Source organism: Hylobates moloch, unplaced genomic scaffold, assembly GCF_009828535.3.
Source record: "Hylobates moloch isolate HMO894 unplaced genomic scaffold, HMol_V3 SCAFFOLD_3, whole genome shotgun sequence".
NCBI lineage: Eukaryota > Metazoa > Chordata > Mammalia > Primates > Hylobatidae > Hylobates > Hylobates moloch.
The window spans coordinates 33703152-33709663 of NW_026652278.1; the positions used below are offsets into that span (position 1 = coordinate 33703152).

The 6512-nt window shown below is 43.0% G+C and overlaps 1 non-coding gene across 1 annotated transcript; it reads right to left on the reverse strand.

Annotated features, from left to right (window-relative positions):
- Positions 1 to 1134: 1134 nt before the first annotated feature.
- LOC116466224 (small nucleolar RNA U13) lies at positions 1135 to 1240 on the reverse strand. The gene has a single exon (XR_004247462.1). It is a non-coding gene; the product is annotated as a small nucleolar RNA U13 (small nucleolar RNA).
- Positions 1241 to 6512: the final 5272 nt, after the last annotated feature.

Genomic DNA, 6512 nt, shown 5'->3' on the forward strand with positions numbered 1-6512 from the left:
CAGGAAAGAGCCCACCTGGTTCTAGCAACTGCATCTCTTGAATGTAAGGGGGCGTGTGTGCGTGCTCAGTTTCCTGATTTATGATTTCAACGTGCTAGAAGTCTAACTCAGCATAGGTCCAAGACAGTGTAGCAGCCAAACCACATTGAGTCTATTAATAAGTGAGCCAGTAAGATTCACTTTTTCCGTGGCCACAGAAAACACCCCTAAACCCAACCAGCCATCTTGAAAGCAAGGATGTAGAAAGTAGGACAGCATGACTTGGTACAAATCTGCCGTCAGAACTGGAGAAGTTAGACTTCCTGTGTCTAGAGCATCATCTTTACACATGTGGTACCACAATTTCTCTCATACACACACTCTCAGCACACACCCTGCACTCCATCATGCCCACCTCCTGCCTGGAATGCAGCTTCATTTCTACTTTAACACTAACTGCATTCTGGGTTTAACGGTAAACATTCCCCCTGAGCAAATGCCTAAGCAAACATCACTTCTCTCCCTCCTCCCAGAAGTTAAATATCACTATTTACAAAGGCTTCCCCCTACCCCTACTGTCTCTTATTCTTTCCCTCACCACTTGATGATCCTCCCCACACTGCTGCTCGTGAATCTTTCTTTCTCCCACCTTCATTCTGTTCACATACTTCCTGCACCCCTTCACCCCCACCCCACCAGGCCCTGCTGCAGGTGGGGTGTAGCATCACCTAAGAAGGAGGGCCTGGAGCCATTAAGGGATAGGAGGCCAGCAGCCCGGGGAAAAGCAAAACAGAAAAAGCACTGCTTGTTTCTGCTGTTACTCTGCCTGCCTCCCCCTGCAGTCTCAGGGAGGAGGCAAAGAAAGTCATCCCTTGGATCCATGTTCACCCCGCAGGAGGAGGGAGAAAAGGCATCTTTGACTTCCTTTTAGATTGTCCCATATGAGCCCTTTGGGATGAAGTCCATCCTGGGCACTAGATCAAAGGAATTGAGTGAGTTTCCTGAAATCCTTTCTGGAATCAGATGAAGAATAAATAAACGAAGAAATACAGTGACCACAATTTTGTTCTTTTTAAAAATATCCAAATATAGTATTTGAAACACACTGTAGTTTATAGAAGGCTTTTATTTTACAAGCCAATAATTTTTTTTTAATGTCAGACATTGGTACATTACCAATGTTGTAGCAAGGTTTGAGGGAGGTACATCTTACGCATGAGCATGAAAACTCAATCATCATGCTTATGACCTAAAAAATGACCTAATTTTTTTTTAATGGAAGGATAGATAAAGGCCCACCAACTTTCTTTCTTTTTTTTTTTTTCTGTTGCCCAGGCTGGAGTGCAGTGGCACAATCACAGCTGACAGCAGCCTTGGCCTCCTGGGCTCAAGTGATCCTCCTGTCTCAGCCTCCTGAGTAACTGAGACTACAGGCATGTACCACTATGCCTGGCTAATTTTTAAATCTTTTGTAGAGATGGGGTTTCACCATCTTGCCCAGGCTGGTCTTGAACTCCTGAGCTCATGTGATCCTCCTCCTTCAGCCTCCCAAAGTATTGGGGCTACAGGCAGGAGCCACCATGCCTGGCTACTTTCTATTTTGGACTAACTTTCTAATTTTCTATTAAGGACTATTGGTAAAATATAATTGTTATCCACTATCACCATCAATTCGTAAATACTTTAACACCAAAAATTAGGAAAGATATAATCTCAGAATAAAGAAGTCTCGTAAATGAAATATTTCTCATCTTACTAGGGAATAGTAAATCTTCCATCTTAGACTGGCATATTGAGCCAGTAGCTTAAAGATGAGACCTTTAGTGGCATATAACTAAAAATTTTTATGTAAGGATTTCGGACATAGCTGGATTGAGGTGCCTAAGTTAGGTGGTATGGAATCTCTCTCCATTTCTTGATTTCATTGTCTTCAGTAGTGACTTCATTCTCACATAGTCTCTCTCCATGAGGCAAGGTGAACAACAGCTCCTTTTAGCTTATCTTCTCTCAGCTATCAAAAGACAAAATTACAACAAATTTAGATTAAAGATCGAATTGGCTTTTATTTGCAATTCTAGAATTGGGCAACAACTCATTCTATAAGATAGAATGAGTGTTCAGATGAGCAGAGAAATTTGACTTTATAGGCAGAAAAGGGCTGAAGAATGTAGAAACAGAACACAAACTGATTGGTTGTTACAAAGTTACTTTCCTTATAAAGGTTAAAGCAGAGGGGGCCGCCTCATCATGCTTCCCAAAACAGGCCTGTTTGGGGATTTGGCTATTACCTTTTTCTTGCCTGATTTCTTGGAAGGTCAGATAAATAGCTTAGTTTTGGCTTGGTGGAAACTTCAGTATGAGTAACTCCATTTTGGTTTTATCTGTTAAGCCTAGTGCAAGAGCTCAGTTCCACCAATGGCCTCCTATACATATCATTTAACACAGTTTAGCAACAAACTATTGATTCTTGAGCATGAATCTCAATAGCACAAACTGGATTATGTGCCTATCTCTAAAACTATCATAGTGACTCTGATTGGTCAGTCTGGGGTCATATGATCACTTCTGGGTGCTGGAATGGAAATATGGGGGGTTGCGAGTATAGATGAGTTGTTTCCCATTAAAACAAACAAACAAAAAATCCCTGGGAGATCAAGGCAGGCAGATCACTTGAGGCGAGGAATTTGAAACCAGCTTGGCCAACATAACAAAACCCCGTCTCTACTAAAAATAGAAAAATTAGCCGGGCGTGGTGGCACATGCCTGTAATCCCAGCTACTTGGGAGGCTGAGGCAGGAGAACCACTTGACCATGGGAGGCAGAGGTTACAGTGAGTGGAGATCATGCCACTGCACTCCAGCCTGGGCAACAGAGAGAGACTCCATCTCAAAAAGAAAAAAAAAAAGAGGAATGATGGTTGTGGACAAAACAACAAAACAGCATTATAATTTTGTTGAATTTAAGCATCATTTTGATTTTACTGTGACTTTTTTTCTGCTTTATGTATCTTTCATTGACATATAATAATTGTACATATTTATGGGGTACAATATATGTATACATTGTATAATTAGCAAATCAGAGTAATTAGCAAATCCATCATCTCAAATATTTATTACTTCTTTGTGGTGAAAACATTCAGAATGCTCTCTTTTAGTTAATTTGTTTTTATTTATTCTTATTTTTTATTTTTAAATGGAGTTTCGCTCTTGTTGCCCAGGCTGGAGTGCAATGGCACGATCTCAGCTCACTGCAACCTCTGCCTCCCGGATTCAAGCAATTCTCCTGCCTCAGTCTCCCAAGCCGCTGGGATTACAGGCATGCGCCACCACACCCGGCTAATTTTTTTGTATTTAGTAGAGACAGGTTTTCACCACATTGGTCAGGCTGGTCTAGATCTCCTGATCTCAGGTAATCCACTCACCTCGGCCTTCCAAAGTGCTGGGATTACAGGCGTGCCCCACCGTGCCTGGCCCTTATTTTATTTTATTTTTTTGGAGATGGAATCTTACTCTGTTGCCCAGGCTGGAGTGCAATGGCACAATCTCGGCTCACTGCAACCTCTGCCTCCCAGGTTCAAGCGATTCTCCTGCCTCAGCCTCCTGAGTAGCTGGGATTACAGGTGTACACCACCATGCTCAAGCATATTTTGTATTTTTAGTAGAGACGGTGTTTCACTGTGTTGGTCAGGCTGGTCTCAAACTCCTGACCTCAGGTGATCCCCCTACTTCGGCAAAGAAAGTCACCCCTTGGATCCATGTTCACCCCGCAGGAGGAGGGAGAAAAGGCATCTTTGACTTCCTTTTAGATTGTCCCATGTGAGCCCTTTGGGATGAAGTCCATCCCGGGCACTAGATCAAAGGAATTGAGTTTCCTTAAATCCTTTCTGGAATCAGATGAAGAATAAATAAATAAAGAAATAAAGTGACCACAATTTTGCTCTTTTTAAAAATATTCAAATATAGTATTTGAAACACACTGTAGTTTATAGAAGGCTTTTATTTTACAAGCCAATAATTTTTTTTTAATGTCAGACATTGGTACATTACTAATGTTGTAGCAAGGTTTGAGGGAGGTACATCTCACCCATCAGCCTTCCAAGTAGCTGAGATTACAGCCACGCGCCACCATGCCCGGCTAAGTTTTGTATTTTTAGTAGAGACAGGGTTTCAGCATGTTGGCCAGGCTGGTCTTGAACTCTTGGCCTCAAGTGATCCACCCGCCTCAGCCTCCCAGAGTGCTGGGATTACAGGTGTGAGACACCGCGCCCAGCCATGGTTTTTACTTCTGAGTGTGAAATAATTCTCTGTTTTCCAGTAAACCAATTCAAGCTTCTGCAAGTAGATAGGAAGAGGAGTCCCTAGGCATCAGTATATCAATATATTAAGAACAGCCCTGAAGATAAACATGATACAGTCTTTTCTTTAGAATGCAGAAGCTTTCTTATAGGGTCTGTTCTCTTCTAGGAAGAACAAAACAAGACCTGGTCTTACTCTTGCCAACCAGGGTCTATCCCTAAATGAAACCAAATGGCCTCTGTTGTCTTCTAGGAGTTGGCCTTGTCCTAGTTCAAGTCCACCAGACAGATGCCCTCTGTGAAAACCATCCTGACTTGGCTGAGTGTGGTGGCTCCGCCTGTAATCCCAGCACTTTGGGAGGCCAAGGCAGGTGGATCACCTGAGGTGAGGTCAGGAGTTCGAGAACAGCCTGGCCAACGAGGTGAAACCTCATCTCTACTAAAAATAGAAAAATTAACCGGGTGTGGTAGTGGGCGCCTGTAATCCCAGATACTTGGGAGGCTGAGGCAGGAGAATTGCTTGAACCCGGGAGGCGGAGGTTGCAGTGAGCCGAGATCGCGCCATTGCACTCCAGCCTAGGCAACAAGAGCGAAACTCCGTCTCAAAAAAAAAAAAAAAAAGAAAAGAAAACCATCATCCTGACTTCTCCTTTTCCCTGTGAGATCTGATCACCAATCTTCCTCTGTCGATCTCTTTTCAACTTGAATTCTCACCGTTCTGAACCTTGGCCATGGGACTCCAAGGTGCATTGTGTCAACATTTTGATGAATAGTTGTTAGTATTTCCATGTGATGTCTGACATTTTAGGATGCAAACCTATGTCTTCCATGTTCTATCACTAGGTTGTTGGATCACATCTTCTTTAATAATAGAAATAAGCATATATTAACAGTATTTTATCTATACATCCCCTCCTCCCCACCGCCCTGGAATTTGGTCCCCTGGCTATTCCAGGATGAACGGTTAGCTGACATGGCATGAGCAAGGCCAGCTTTGATTAGTTTCAGCAGCTCGCTACTCTCATCTGCTTGCCATTGCAAACAATAGCTTATGGCTGTGACATGGTGCATTGTGGGGGGAAGCCAGAGGGAGTTGCCTTTGATATGGGGCCAAGCCATGCCAAACTGTTAGTTCATGGTGCAGTCCCTCATAACCGTGATAGAACTTCAGTTACAGTACATCCTGACAGGTTGGATTTCAGTTCAGACAAGAGCTCAAAGGATGACACACCCAAATAGTTTTAATCAATTAGATGAATCAAAATGTGAATTGAGCCATTCTGTGTTTTGGTTTATTGAGGATTATTCAAGGGGGAAAAACAATGTACTTTTTAGTTTTAATATGACGTATACAGATACAATCCTTATTGTTAACAAGGCAGTTCCACACACATTTATCTCGTTTGGTTATTTTCATTTCAGTCCCTTCATTTGGGGATATTTTAATCATGTCTCAATACATCAACTTATCACAAAAATCAATCTCTTTACCATGGCTCACCAAACCAGGAATGACCTACATACTGTTTGTTAGATAGTTATTATTTGGCCGTGTGTGGTGGCTCATGCTTGTAATCCCAGCACTTTGGGAGGCTGAGGAGGGTGGATCACCTGAGATCAGGAGTTCAAGACCAGTCTGGCCAACATGATGAAACCCCATCTCTACTAAAAATACAAAAATTAACTGGGTGTGGTGGCACACGCCTGTAATCCCAGCTACTTGGGAGGCTGAGGCAGGAGAACCACTTGAACCCGGGAGGCAGAGGTTGCAGTGAACCAAGATTGCACGCACTACTGCACTCCGGCCTGGGTGACAGAGCGAGACTCCATCTCAAAAAAAAAGAAAAAAAAAGATACTCTTCTTATTATTAAGAGACAGGGTCTTGCTGTGTTGCCCAGGCTGGAGTGCAGTGGCTATTCACAGGCACAATCATAATGTGCTGCAATCTTGAAATCCTGGGCTCAAGCAAGCCTCTCACCTCACCCTCCAAAGTAGCTGGGATTACAGATGCGTGACACTACATCTGGCCCTGTTTGTTTTCTAATCTCATCTCATAAAACTGCCTCCCTTGTTCACATGGCTTATTTTGTGTTTCTGAAACTCACTAGATAGTTTTCTACTTCAAGATTTTGCACCTGCAGTTTCTCCTGCCTGAAGAGCTCTTTACATGGCTGATTCTTTCTTTTTTTGAGATGGGGTTTCACTCTGTCACACAGGCTGGAGTGCAGTGGTGCC